Raw genomic sequence first — 15,677 nt, 5'->3', positions numbered from 1 at the left:
CTGCACTGTGTGTTGAGCTCATTGGTCAATGGTAATCGTTCTATTCTAGAATGGCAGTGAAACACGTAGTCCACGAATACTCTACGATAAAAAAAGAAGTGAGCTTGTCTCTGTATTGTGCAGTCTGCTTATAAGAGCTTGCTGTCAAGTGAGTTACTGACCTGCTGCACAATTGCAGACTGAACATCGAGTTGATCCATCTCCAAAAGATCGTTCTGGAACACAGCACAAATATAGCATTAAAACCTAAATAACCTCCTTTAGCACCCTTCATTCGACCAAGCTAAAAGCAGCAAGGGAGATCTCTCCAGCAGGTGTGGCACTCTCCCAGAACTGTCTTCAATAGGGAGTTCAAATCCCCGTTTAAAGATTGGGAACCCTTCATCCTTGAAGAGTTCGTGACAAAATTAAGTGCCACTTTGTGTTAATCAATTAGTTGTCCGTATATTTAAATATGGGCCTCGCCATAGGAATGTGGAATTTACACCACCTGAAAATCACTACCCATGACATGAAGCTTAATAGCTTATTGAGCCCTTTCGCAACCAAAACCAACAACATCTACCTAAACCACAATCGCCATTAGCATCACTAGCACCACCACGGAAATTGTCTCTGACATCACCACAATCACCACCAGAAAGCAACTAAACCATCACCCCTATCACTACAATTAGAATCTTCACGTAACTATCACTTGCAACACTCAACACGAGCAAAGAGCAGCTCTCCCCACTGCCACCAGCAACCAACTGCAATCAACACGACAAAGATCAATGTACCGTCCTCAACACCATTACCATCACTTACGGTGGATAAATCTCTCGTCGGCAAACTCGTACTCGCACTATTGAACATTCAAAACAGAGTCCTCGTGGCAAGAGCCGTAGGTCGTGCCGCGTGCCGTCTCGAAGTTTAGCGCTATGTTAATCGCATCCGGATAGTGACGTCAGTAGCGACGTCACGGCATCCGGTGCGCGGAGTGTCACGTGGGCGTTCGTGGGGGGTCGCGTGTTGTGTAATACACGTGTTGTGTATTACCACGTGTGTAATACACGTGTTGTGTATTACACAACACGTGTATTACACAACACGTGTTGTGTACAGTATGTTGGACTTCTTTCGCACCGCACGTAGACAGCTGTGCTAATCGGAGGTGCCGATTCGAGCTGCAGTACAGTATAGTACAGCTGTTACCATCAGCCACGATGTAGTTCTCATTACAGTACAGTAGTATAAAGAGCAGGAATAGTTATTTCATTAACTTCACTCCACTTTGCCCCCCCCCCGTACCCAATGGATGTTTGGCATCGCGTGACGCCCGTGAGCGATGCCCACAAAGTTGTAACGCCTCTTAAATTTTTATTTAAAGCTTTCGTGACTGCAGGGATTCATATTCTTGGTTCTTTCGGTAAAGTCACGTTGAAGGGAAACAATAAAATAATAAAAATATAAAACAATTAAATTCTCACGGCGTTTTGACTGCAACACAAGCAATCATCATCAGATGTGAAAACCACAATAAAATTTTAATAACCGCCACTTTTTTCAAATTTTCCTGTTGTGGTTTTACACCTGATGATGATTGCTGCTTGTGTTGCAGTCGAAACGTCGTGAGAATTTTATTGTTTTATATTTTTACTATTTTATTGTTTCCCTTCTACGTGGTTACTTTACCGAAAGAACCAAGAGAAATGTGACGTCACGTCAAAATGCGCAACTTCAAATAAATAAAGACAACACGTTCTACTTTATTAAATAGACGTTTTAATAAATGTTTTCTCCTACATCAGAGTGCAGCGCCACATTAAATACGCACTACAATGACAATAGTTTAAAGCGATTTGAAGCATGTTTTATTTTTTTGGGGGGGGCAGAGCTTTGTGACGTCATATTTGAGAGAGGGGGGGTCTGACTTTTTGTGACGCCGTGTGACTATGGTGGTGGGGGTCAAAAATCGCGTGCCGTCTTGTTATTCCACTGCTGGATGAGGGGGTTCGCCACGCAGCCGCAGATTGCGGGTGTATCTTGGGCCACGCATCATCGCCACGCTCGTCCATGTGGGTGGGTGGGTGAAGGCGGAGAAGCATGGAAGTTCAGTTCAACAGTTGATGTTGCTGTGCTGCACTGGCGGGCTATAACAATGCTGCTGAAATGATGCACTTTACCGATTTAAGGCCGTGAAGATGATGTGTAAGAAATGTTTTTTTTAATATATATGATACGGAGACGGAAATGCGAATGGGGGTATATGGTGTTACTCTTTGTTTTTTTCTTTGGTAAAGTCACCTATAAATAAGAAATAATAAAATAACATAATAGCGTACGACGTTTCGGTTGCAACATAAGCAGCCATCATCAGATACAGAAGAGCTAAATTTACGACAGAGGGGAAACATTACCCCAGATGTATATACAGACACCCAAGTAGGGGGGAACTAACACAGATACAACAGGGGACAGAGAGAGAGAAGCACACCAAAACAAACAGGGTTTAGCAAAATTTGGAAACCATATAAAGCAACACAGACGGTCAGTCAAAACAATTGACGCATAGTCTGGTTGATTACGCTATTTCAAAGATTGCTAAATTGCAAGTTAAGTATGAAATTTAAAATACAGACTGCACACACACACACATAGACATCCAAGTAGAGCGAACCAGCACAGAGACAAGCACAGAGTGAAGTCGCCTTAAATAGGCAGAGAAGGTAAGGCTGAGAGACAATGGGACAAATTAGCAAGAGGTATGCATGGAGCAAAGGGGACGCGGCAGCACACACTCGGAAACACCAAGGCCCACACACAGGCAGAGACAGCACAGAGACACAAATCCAAGCCAAAACAGAAAGGCAGACACACAAGCAGAGACAACACAAAGACACAGACCTCATACCTCCCCGTAGAGGTGGTTCAGACTTGATTCGAAGCTTTCGTGACTGCAGGAATTACTGCAGTCACGAAAGTATATGGTGTGCTTATTTATTTTGATATTTTATATTCTCCAAGACGACCCGAATTATTTTCGGTTGTACACTGGCAGGAAACAGCTCCATATGTAAAATTTACAAAGGGCTGTAGCATTACACTTACTCATTCATTCTGGCCACAACCTGATACCAACATTGACCGATTAAAAAAACCCTATATAATCTGTTTAATACGTAGGTTTTCGCGATCAATATTATTCTCAAAAGTTTTTTTGGGTTAGATCACGCAAATATCAGTGCTGTTAACCCACCACCACCACAGCCAATTAAGACGTTACATACACAAAACGTACCAATGAATTTTACTTCAGCACACCGATGTCGAAGAGGAAACGGACATTTACAACTTTAGTACGATGTTTCAATGGCGATTACAACCGGCTTTATCGGGCGATTTTCCCAAATTGTGAATAAGTCTTCCCGTTTCCAGTCTTAAGTCAGGCACTTCCAAATACGGCCTTCAGCGTTGCCAGCTGTTTGGTCGCGGGCTCTTGCAGCCGTGTGACCTCAAGACACACACACACCTGCGCAAGCACACGGACGAGAAGCCGTATAGCTGCAACGTGTGTGGCCAGACCTTTAGGTCGCTTCCACTTGCTTCAGATGTTGTTTTCCCCGCTTCAAATAAAAGGTGCATCGTGTTGAAAAGTAAAACATTGGACAGAGCCTCTATCGAGCTGCACAGGGCTCGCAAATCAGTTTGGCCACCGATGAGCCAACACGTTTAACGCATATTATAGATGAGCAACAAGTATGACCATTGGACACAGGTAAAGGTGGAAGTTTTAATAGTATTTTCTATAAACTCATTATGCATTTCCATGGAGCATTATGGATAAAGCAGGATTAACTCAATTGTGTTCACAAGTAAAACGTGTTTCAGTCGATCAGCCTATTAGTTATCCAGAAAAATATTATCAAGCAGCATTTGTTAAAGCAAGCAAACTGGACCAGTTTAAATATTGTGGGTCTCATCAGCAGTTAGGCTGGTTTAAACAAATGCTGCTGAATTACCGGATGTTATTAGCTAAGAGCATTCCAAATAAAAATGGGACCCCGTTTAATGCACAAAATCAAAGCGATACACAAACTCATGCGTTGCTGTGGATAATTTTTGGGTAACAGCATATATAATCATAACTCCATTTTTCTTGGTTCTTTCGGTAAAGTCGCGTAGAAGGGAAACAATAAAATAATGAACTCAAGCACGTACACCAAGCTCTTAAGGCTAATGGTTATTCCGATGACACAATCCGCAAAGCTATCACTCCAACCATGAAGAAGGACCCTCTTGAGAAGCCTTTAAAAACCATCACGTTACCCTACATTGTAGGGATCACAAAAAAGTTCTCCAAAATCTTGAATAAACACAAGATCCAGGTCCGATTCAACACATTACATAAAATCCGTGATCTGGTTGCGTCTGTAAAAGATGTGATTCCAGACATACAGTACCCTGGTGTCTACAAACTAAGTTGCCTCTGTGGTAGTAGTTACATTAGAGAAACCAAACGGCATGTCTCGGACCGCATTCGTGAACACAAAGCAGACCTGAAACACGGTAGGACCAACACCTCGGCCGTGGCAGATCACTTATAATTCAGTAGGTTCACATGACATTGACTTCTCCTAGACAGAGGTTCTTTGCAAGCCATCTGGCTACCATGAGAGATTCGTTCATGAGGCTATCCACATATACAAACACAGACAATTTCAACCGAGAAGATGGATTCTGGCTTAGCAATCATTGGAAGGATTTGATAAACCATTTTGGGACTTAATTGATTGATCACGCTTACGCTGGCTTTCAGACCGCACCCATTATTTTCGTCTCCCCCCTCCTAGTTTCCGAACATAGATGGACTCATCCATCAGAATAAACTGTCAACTCGCTCTCCGTGGTGCAAACGTTAAAAAACCGCCACTTTTTTTCAAAATTTCTTGTTGTGGTTTTCACACCTGATGATGATTGCTTGTGTTGCAGTCGAAACGTCGTGAGAATTTTATTGTTTTATATTTTTATTATTTTATTGTTTCCCTTCTACGTGACTTTACCGAAAGAACCCAGAATATGAATCCCTGCAGTCACGAAAGCTTTAAATCAAAACATAACTCCATTGTTTCCACGTTAAAATATTCTTCATTTTATATTTTAAAAAAGCCTTAAAACCGAGCTCCATGACACACCAGACAAACATTTTATTGGCCCTGATGTGAAAGAAAGAGGGGTTCATGAAGGGTCAGCATTAGTTAGTCCAAGGAAGGAAAAACACCACTGGTTGGTAACTGAAAGTTAGCTTCTATGAAAGAAGACAACAAGAGAACGTTTAATTCGGCGAGGGGTGGGGGGAAAGGGCAAACGAGCATGGATGCGGGTGGAAGCACCACAGGTAAATCGTTGTACCAACTAATTCTAGCAGAAAAAAAGTAATTAATTCTGTCCATTGTAACAGAGGTGTCCATAGAATTTTCTAAGCACATCCCACCATTGGGACCACCATCCGAATAGAGCCGTTTTGCAAATCCTTGAACGGTTTGGAAAGTGAAACCTCAACAGAGGATGCGCATTAGGGAACCTGCAAATTATGAATGTTCAGCACAACCAGTGCGATTAATTCACGCCTGTTAAACAAAAATATGGGTCTCCATTGTGTGCCACTGCCTGTAACCCACCAAGAAAAGTTCTGGTTACTTATGACAATTTCGATTTAAAGCTTTCGTGACTGCAATGATTCATCTTCTTTGGTTCTTTCGGTAAAGTCACGTAGAATGAGAATAAAATAATAAATTGATAAAATAAAATAACACAATAATATTCTCACGACGTTTCGGCCACAACACAAGCTGCCTTCATCAGGTGAAGGGGGCGAGACTGTCTGGTAGGACAGCGCTGGAGTGAGAGAGCCACGTTCAGATCACGGCTTTTAAGCTGTGTGAGAGGAACAAAGAGCCTTGAAGGAATTAGCATAAAATTTAGCATTGAAATGGCTGAATGATTAGCTTGTGACTGGTCACAGAAATAGCTATGTTAAAAGTTAAAGCATACACATCCGCAGAGGCACCCATTGTTAAAAGGAATTAGCATAGAATTTAGCATTGAAATAGCTAAGTTAAGGCATACACATCCGCAGAGGCACCCCTTGACAATGGGATTAGCATAGAATTTAGCATTGAAATGGCTGAGTGATTCGCTTGTAACTGCTACAGAAATAGTTACGTTGAAGTCAGAGCATACACATTCACCGAGGCACTTAGTACAAATCAAACAGGAGAATTTAGCATTGAAATAACTAGGCGAATTTAGCATTGAAATAACTGGGTGATTTGCTAGTGACTGGTCACAGAAATGACTACACATCTGAGCTATTCACAGTACTATATAGTGAACCAATAAAAACTAAAATATAAATTACCTTCATGTTATCAATAAACTCTATATTCTCCAATCAGCTAAGCTACCAACCATAAGTCGTTATGTATCACAATGCTATATGGCGAAAAAATGGGTGGATTCTTACCCTCAAATTTCCGTACCACGGATAGCTACGGGCCCCGTTCAGACGGACGAGTTCGTCCATGGTCGAAACAGAGGAGGGGGAGAGAGACAGCTGCGAAGCCCTAGTATACTCCATGTTGTAAACCATACCATTAACCGTGGTGTGAGAGGTATTAAGAGGCAATGCTGGCGAAAGAGCTGCGGTCTGAAGGTCATCGTAAAATTACAATTAATTAAGAACAGAAATGATTTAACACATCTATCCAGTGGTTACTAAGCCTGAATCCATCTTCTCGGTTGAAATTGTCTCTGTGCTTGTATATGTGAATAGCCTCATGAACGAATCTCTCATGGTAGCCAGTTGGTTTGCAAAGAACCTCCGTCTTGGAGAAGTCAATGTCATGTGAGCCCACTGAATTGTAACAGTGATCTGCCACGGCAGAGGAGTTCGTCTTACCGTGTTTCAAGTCTGCTTTATGTTCGCGGATGCGGTCCGAGATGTGTCTTTTGGTTTCTCCAATGTAGCTACTACCACAGAGGCACTTTAGTTTGTAAACGCCCGGGTACTGTATGTCTGGAAGAGCATCTTTTACAGATGGAACAAAATCACGGATTTTGTGTACTGTGTTGAATCGGACCTGGATCTTGTGTTTATTCAGGATTTTGGAGATCTTTTTAGTGACCTCTGCAATGTAGGGTAAGGTGATGGTTTTGAGTGGCTCCACAAGAGGATCCTTCTTCATGACTGGAGTGATGGCTTTGCGGATTGTGTAGTCGGAGTAGCCATTAGCCCTGAGAGCCTGGTGTACGTGCTTGAGTTCACTGGTAATGTGTTCCTGGTCGGAAATGCATTGGGCTCTATGGTATAGAGTCTTGATGAGGCAGTTCTTCTGGGATGGATGGTGGTGGGAATCCGGTTTCAAGTAAGCATCTGTATGGGTAGCTTTCCTGTAGACAGAGTGGCTCATTGAACCATCATGTCTCCTTTTAATTAAGACATCCAGAAAGGGTAGTTTGCCATCTTTTTCGACCTCCATGGTAAATCTGATGGCTGGGTGTATGGAATTGATGTGGTCGCGGAATTGGTCTAGAGCAGGCTGGCCATGTGGCCAGATGACAAAGGTGTCATCAACGTACCTCTTCCATAAGGTCGGGCGTAGAGTGGCAGTCTGGATGGCGTCAGTTTCAAATTTTTCCATGAATACGTTGGCTACAACCGGAGATAGGGGGGAGCCCATTGGGGTGCCCTCAGTTTGTTTGTAGAAAGTTCCATTTCAGGTGAAGTATGTGTTGGTTAAGCAATGTCTCACCAGGGGGGGTACATCAGTATGCAGTCCTTGATGAACCAGGTCTTCAATGATAGCGATGGTGTCAGGTACCGGGACTTTGGTGAACAAGGACACCACATCAAAACTGACAAGCAGGTCGTTTGGGGACAGGGAAATGTCTTTGATTGTCGATACCAGGTGAGTAGAATTTAGTACCGCAGAGGTGGTTTTTCCAGTGAAAGGTCGCAGTATATCAGCCAGAAAACGTGCCAGTTTGTAGGTGGGGGAGCTGATAGTAGAGACGATGGGACGAAGGGGTGTATCTTCTTTGTGTATCTTTGGAAGGCCATATAATCTTGGTGGTCTGGCAGCAGAGGGTTTCAACGAGAACTGTTTGTTCTCATCAATTAATGCTGTTGAATCAGAGATAATTTTGTTCGTTTTGGTGACCAGGCTGTTGGTGGGATCTCTTTTTATTTTTGTATAGCTGCCATCGTTGAGTAGTTCTTGAATTTTGTTGTTATATTCTGTTTTGTCCATGATGACAGTGGCATTGCCTTTGTCGGCTGAGAGAACGACAATATCATCCCTCTTTTTTAATTGAGATAATTCAAAACGTTCGTCTTTGCTGATGTTGCTAGGTGGCAACTTAGCGTTTTTGAGGGTTGCAGCGATTTCAGATCTTGCTACGTCTGCAGAGATGTGACTCAAGCCCTTGAGTGCAACGTCGACATGGGCAATGATATCATTAACCGGTAAGTTTCTCGGTGTGACAGCAAAGTTTAGACCTTTAGCTAAAACGGATTTCAGACCATCAGAAATGGAACTGTTACTGCGATTAATTACGACTTTGTTGACGTCTATCTTTTCGGTGTGTGGATCCGATTTGTTGCTGGAGAGGTGATTGAATTTGGAAATCAAATTGTCCCTACATTTGTTCGACATAGTGGCAGCCGAAGAGGTAGTCATATTGTCTACATGTTACCAATCCGATGTAGACATTGTCGACGTTGCACTCAAGGGCTTGAGTCACATCTCTGCAGACGTAGCAAGATCTGAAATCGCTGCAACCCTCAAAAACGCTAAGTTGCCACCTAGCAACATCAGCAAAGACGAACGTTTTGAATTATCTCAATTAAAAAAGAGGGATGATATTGTCGTTCTCTCAGCCGACAAAGGCAATGCCACTGTCATCATGGACAAAACAGAATATAACAACAAAATTCAAGAACTACTCAACGATGGCAGCTATACAAAAATAAAAAGAGATCCCACCAACAGCCTGGTCACCAAAACGAACAAAATTATCTCTGATTCAACAGCATTAATTGATGAGAACAAACAGTTCTCGTTGAAACCCTCTGCTGCCAGACCACCAAGATTATATGGCCTTCCAAAGATACACAAAGAAGATACACCCCTTCGTCCCATCGTCTCTACTATCAGCTCCCCCACCTACAAACTGGCACGTTTTCTGGCTGATATACTGCGACCTTTCACTGGAAAAACCACCTCTGCGGTACTAAATTCTACTCACCTGGTATCGACAATCAAAGACATTTCCCTGTCCCCAAACGACCTGCTTGTCAGTTTTGATGTGGTGTCCTTGTTCACCAAAGTCCCGGTACCTGACACCATCGCTATCATTGAAGACCTGGTTCATCAAGGACTGCATACTGATGTACCCCCCCTGGTGAGACATTGCTTAACCAACACATACTTCACCTGGAATGGAACTTTCTACAAACAAACTGAGGGCACCCCAATGGGCTCCCCCCTATCTCCGGTTGTAGCCAACGTATTCATGGAAAAATTTGAAACTGACGCCATCCAGACTGCCACTCTACGCCCGACCTTATGGAAGAGGTACGTTGATGACACCTTTGTCATCTGGCCACATGGCCAGCCTGCTCTAGACCAATTCCGCGACCACATCAATTCCATACACCCAGCCATCAGATTTACCATGGAGGTCGAAAAAGATGGCAAACTACCCTTTCTGGATGTCTTAATTAAAAGGAGACATGATGGTTCAATGAGCCACTCTGTCTACAGGAAAGCTACCCATACAGATGCTTACTTGAAACCGGATTCCCACCACCATCCATCCCAGAAGAACTGCCTCATCAAGACTCTATACCATAGAGCCCAATGCATTTCCGACCAGGAACACATTACCAGTGAACTCAAGCACGTACACCAGGCTCTCAGGGCTAATGGCTACTCCGACTACACAATCTGCAAAGCCATCACTCCAGTCATGAAGAAGGATCCTCTTGTGGAGCCACTCAAAACCATCACCTTACCCTACATTGCAGAGGTCACTAAAAAGATCTCCAAAATCCTGAATAAACACAAGATCCAGGTCCGATTCAACACAGTACACAAAATCCGTGATTTAGTTCCATCTGTAAAAGATGCTCTTCCAGACATACAGTACCCGGGCGTTTACAAACTAAAGTGCCTCTGTGTTAGTAGCTACATTGGAGAAACCAAAAGACATATCTCGGACCGCATCCGCGAACATAAAGCAGACTTGAAACACGGTAAGACGAACTCCTCTGCCGTGGCAGATCACTGTTACAATTCAGTGGGCTCACATGACATTGACTTCTCCAAGACGGAGGTTCTTTGCAAACCAACTGGCTACCATGAGAGATTCGTTCATGAGGCCATTCACATATACAAGCACAGAGACAATTTCAACCGAGAAGATGGATTCAGGCTTAGTAACCACTGGAAAGATGTGTTAAATCATTTCTGTTCTTAATTAATTGTAATTTTACGATGACCTTCAGACCGCAGCTCTTTCGCCAGCATTGCCTCTTAATACCTCTCACACCACGGTTAATGGTATGGTTTACAACATGGAGTATACTAGGGCTTCGCAGCTGTCTCTCTCCCCCTCCTCTGTTCCGACCATGGACGAACTCGTCCGTCTGAACGGGGCCCGTAGCTATCCGTGGTACGGAAATTTGAGGGTAAGAATCCACCCATTTTTTCGCCATATAGCATTGTGATATATAACGACTTATGGTTGGTAGCTTAGCTGATTGGAGAATATAGAGTTTATTGATAACATGAAGGTAATTTATATTTTAGTTTTTATTGGTTCACTATATAGTACTGTGAATAGCTCAGATGTGTAGTCATTTCTGTGACCAGTCACTAGCAAATCACCCAGTTATTTCAATGCTAAATTCGCCTAGTTATTTCAATGCTAAATTCTCCTGTTTGATTTGTACTAAGTGCCTCGGTGAATGTGTATGCTCTGACTTCAACGTAACTATTTCTGTAGCAGTTACAAGCGAATCACTCAGCCATTTCAATGCTAAATTCTATGCTAATCCCATTGTCAAGGGGTGCCTCTGCGGATGTGTATGCCTTCACTTAGCTATTTCAATGCTAAATTCTATGCTAATTCCTTTTAACAATGGGTGCCTCTGCGGATGTGTATGCTTTAACTTTTAACATAGCTATTTCTGTGACCAGTCACAAGCTAATCATTCAGCCATTTCAATGCTAAATTTTATGCTAATTCCTTCGTCAAGGCTCTTTGTTCCTCTCACACAGCTTAAAAGCCGTGATCTGAACGTGGCTCTCTCACTCCAGCGCTGTCCTACCAGACAGTCTCGCCCCCTTCACCTGATGAAGGCAGCTTGTGTTGTGGCCGAAACGTCGTGAGAATATTATTGTGTTATTTTATTTTATCAATTTATTATTTTATTCTCATTCTACGTGACTTTACCGAAAGAACCAAAGAAGATACTTATGACAACTTTGCAGTGCATTTACTTAGCTCAAAATTATTATTCGAAAAAAACATTCATTCATCAAATGTACTTCATACCAAAAAAAATACATACTGCTGCCACAGATGACAAAAGTCAGTCCTATTGAACAATATATTTTTTTAAACATGTACAGTTTTGCTGTTGCAGCAGCAGAAGATTAAATGCTAGTGACATGAGACCACTGTTAGGAGGTGGGGGGGGGCATGCTGACAACACACAAACGGACAACGATCACAAACTATGTACAATGCTTACCACCGCTGGGATTCCCAACGGACTATGTAGTGTCACGTGCCTGAGCCTATGGGGGGAAATGCAGAAGTTGCATTTCCCAGGAAACAACGTCAGGTTTTCTCGCAGACCCAATTATGGGTGGTTTTGAACACCTTCGGCATAAATAACAAGATGATGCTTTTACATATATACGTGATTTTTTTATGGTGGTAAATGCAGAATGATGCTGAAATGTGTTCCTTTGGTTTAAAACAACTTGGCGAATTCACTGGTCGAGAATTTGGAAACCAGCTCGGCAGAACCTGGAAGTTGATCGATGGAAGTGAGAAACGTTGAATCCAAAATCAGCTTAAGATGAGAACGATGCTGTGATCATCATGGTTGACACTTTTGGGAGGAATGGCCCTTTTACATCGCCGAGATAAAGATGGGATGGACATTGCCCAAAACAGACATTTTTTTTAGGGCAGTGTTAATGACGATTCGTGTTGAGCTTTTGTTATTTGTACATCACTGCCAATGCAATAGTAAACATAAAAGATAGAAATTAAGATGCAGAAAATGTAAGTATATATTTTTTTTTAATTGAAATAAAAATGCCGTCCCTGTTTTCCCTTCAGATATAACAATGTGCAAGTTGTAAATGAATAATCTGAGTCTCCTTGCACCACATAATTAATGCAACCCGTGATTCAGAAATTCAGCTACAAAATCAACATTTAAGGCATGTAAAAAATACCATTTCGGGAGAAATAATGGTGCCAAAGTAATGAAAATCTTTGAATGCAGAAGTCAGAATTCCTCACATTCACACATCCTAAATGGAAAAGACAGGTTACATAGATAAACTATTCTTAAACTTAGAACAAAAATTGACGAGAGAAGAAATGAAATTATTAAATGCTGCAAAAACAAGGACGAAAAACCGTGCACATACGTGGACTCTCTCACACTTTCCCAAAAGCGTTTGTCTCGAGAAAAATTTAGTTTTTCTCCCAGAAAGCACGGGCAGGGTTAAGGAAACATCACATAAACTGTTCAGGTCAGCGGGCTTGGTTCTTTGGGTAAAGTCACGTGGGTTGAAAATAAAATAGATTAAATCACGACGTTTAGGGCGCAGCACAAGCGGCCCGTCATCAGGTGGGACAACCAACAGGAAGCAACAAACTGCTGAAGTGGGCGAATCGGAGTTGCAGAGAGTTCCGCTTCAGCAATTTGTTTCTTGCTGTGGTTGTCCCAACACGATGACGGACCGCTTGCGTTGCGCCCGAAACGTCGTGATTTAATTCGTTTTATACCTACGTGACTTTACCGAAAGATTACAGCAACTTGGGAAGGCCTTCGTTGCAGCAGTGGACAGATCAGGGCTGAAGACACACACACACAAAACACATACAACGCACAAATTAGTAAATATAATGTAGTACACAATAAATGCACGCGCGCAAACGTCACGCGAGTAATTAAATAAATACAGTAAAACCTTGGATTGCGAGTAACTTGGTCTGCGAGTGTTTTGCAAGACGAGCACATTTTTTAAAATAAATATTAATTTGATAAACGAGCGAGGTCTTGCAATACGAGCAGTACGTACACGCTTTGTACTGCCGAGCGTCACGTGATCACAACTGATGTACGAGTGCTTTGATATACGAGTGCTTTGGATTACAAAACACGTTTCCGAAACGAATTATGCTCGCAATCCAAGGTTTTACTGTGTACAGTACATGCATACACATACCTATACAAACGCAAATCAATATATGCAATAATGAATAAATATATACACAGTATGATATGCACACAAGAGCAGGGGGGAACATAAACACGTAGGGTTTCATGGACGTACATAAAGCAGTGTTTTAGTACTCGATGTTCAACCTTGTTTTCATGGTTGGTCACCAACACTCTCCAATTCATCGCAATTGTATGTACGTTTAACTTCTTTTGCATCATACGGAGCCAACCGTGCTAATCGGACGTGCAGAGGATTCCATCCGGTGCCGGGACCCAAAACCGAAACATTAAATTAATTTACTATAGATATAGGGTGGCCCGATCTGTATAACCATGCGATTTATGGACAGTTACTACATGGCAACATGTGCGATTGCGAGTGACATCAAACAAGCTACAATGACCAACAATGGCAACTCGCACAACGAGCCATCGAAAGCACAATATGTATTCAACTACCTCGAACAACAAAGATCCCCTGTGTAGCCTTAACAAACTGTTGGGGCGAGTGCTGTTAGCACCTATAAAGGTCGGCCCTCCCCTAGGCCGAGCCGGCCTAGGGGAGGGCCGGCCTAGGGGAGGCCCAGGACCCGGTTCAGATATAATCGTCACTGGTGCTGGCCGGACGTGGGAATCGAACTCGGGACGCCGAGTTCATAGCGCAGCGCGCTCACCGCTACACCACCGCTCCACTTACACACACACTCCACACTCGCAGCCCAGACAACTGAGAAGCATACGTTAATTTTTCGTCTCCCCCCTCCTCTTTTCCGAACATAGATGGACTCGTCCATCTAAACAAACTGTCAAATCGCTATCCGTGGTGCTAACGTTTAAAAATAAATAAATACAAACCGCCACTTCTTTCAAATGTTCTTGCCGTTGTTTTTCACACCTGATGATGACTGCTTGTGTTGCAGTCGAAACGTCGTGAGAATTTTATTGTTTTATACATATTTTATTATTTTATTGTTTCCCTTCAACGTGACTTTACCGAAAGAACCAAGAATATGAATCACTGCAGTCACGAAAGCTTTATATGAAAATTTAAGGTGTAAACCGTTTTTGTGGGGTGCGAAGCGTGTCAGTGACCAACTAGGCTTCGGTGGTGGTGGTGGTGAAGGAGTGGATGGTGTTGGTCGTCGCGTGGTGGAGTCATGGATGACGCCGGTCCGGCAGTGCAGCGCTCAGGATTTAGTGCGGAGGGAGTTGGGGGGGGTAAGGGCTGGATGGGGCTGTCCCCTCGCACAGCCCCGGGTTGCCTGCCCGTTCATCACCTTTGCGTTGGTGTTCTCCATCTCAACTTACAGCTGTTTTATTGTCATAATCAGGGATAATTTTAGATGCGCGATGTGTTGATGATGCACCCAAGGCCACACTCGTCATTCTTCCACTCGCACTATCTGTCTCAGGAAAACAGTATTATTGCATTCCAACACTCCCTGCCCTTTCCAACTTACCCCCCTTGAGTGCTCGTGTATCTGGGTGCACCATCATATTCTACCCGGATTCTCCCGGAGGTGGTCTCGCGTCAAACTCACCCATGTTTTACCACAGGGTCCGGGAGTCACCATCTCACACCGAACTTTGCCAATTCTCTCTCACATGGGAAACCCATGGCCAGGTCACTCGCTCGGTTTGCCGGGATGAAAACCCAGGTGGAGAGGTTCGGTTTGTGTGTTCTAGTTGACCTAAGCGCTAGTCGGGGTGCGTGCATGGGGTGAATGCATGGTGTGTGTGTATGTGTGGGCTGTATGTGTGGTGTGTGCATATGGTGTGTGTGTGGGGTGTAGGTGTGCGTGGGGTGTGTGTGTAGTTTGTGCATGGGGTGTGTGTGTGGGGTGTGAGCATGGGGTGTGTGTGTGGGGGGTGTGTGTGGTGTGTGTATATGTGTGGGGTGCATGTGTGCGTGGGGTGCAAGCATGGTTTGTGTGTGTGCGTGGGGTGTGCACGGTGTGTGAATAGTGTGTGTATGCGTGGGGTGTGTGTGTGTGTGTGTGGTGCAAACAAGTAAAACAATATTAATAAACGTTCCAACAAAACCATAAATGCCAAGAAACATTGCTACAAATGAAAAATTTGTATTTACAAAATACTGAACACGAGGCTTGTTTGCAAACTTGCATGAAAGTAAAACGTATTGCACATTTAAATCTTC

The sequence above is a fragment of the Petromyzon marinus genome, chromosome 1 (genome assembly GCF_048934315.1).
Source record: "Petromyzon marinus isolate PM22_M1 ecotype Great Lakes invasive population chromosome 1, UKy_Petmar_22M1.pri1.0, whole genome shotgun sequence".
Taxonomy (NCBI): domain Eukaryota; kingdom Metazoa; phylum Chordata; class Hyperoartia; order Petromyzontiformes; family Petromyzontidae; genus Petromyzon; species Petromyzon marinus.
The sequence above is the reverse complement of the archived record's forward strand: the minus strand, read 5'-3'. Positions refer to the sequence as shown.